Below are 461 nucleotides of genomic sequence, written 5' to 3' on the forward strand. Positions count from 1 at the left end.
GTACTTGCGCGTGATATTTACCGAGAAGGTATAGGTATACCTGTACCGCGACACATACGAAACTGGCCGCGTATCTTAAACTGGCTTTCGTCACGTAGGCCGATTCGTTTTAACCGCGACTTTCGGTCGCGGGTTTTCGTAAATTCACTTTGTTGGATCGCAAGAAAAAATAATCGCGCCCGAAAAAAGAACAATCAACAAAAAAGAGGACGGGTTCGCATTATGTTTCCAGAGATCGGTTTTCTTAAAAATTGCATCATCTAATTCTAAAGGTCAAAAATCCAATTTGTGACAACCATAAAGAGACGTGATCGTTTCACCCGATATATCTGAAACTTATCATTTCAGTACAAACAATATTATGCAGACAACTATTGAAATAGAAACGGGCTGCGTCTAAAGATAGCGGTGAAAGAAAAGAAAGAAAAAGAGGGTCGAAAATGCCCTGCAGCTCTATTCTC

Source organism: Odontomachus brunneus, unplaced genomic scaffold, assembly GCF_010583005.1.
Source record: "Odontomachus brunneus isolate Ranch 3 - 2012 unplaced genomic scaffold, Obru_v1 Obru_scaffold_479, whole genome shotgun sequence".
Taxonomy (NCBI): domain Eukaryota; kingdom Metazoa; phylum Arthropoda; class Insecta; order Hymenoptera; family Formicidae; genus Odontomachus; species Odontomachus brunneus.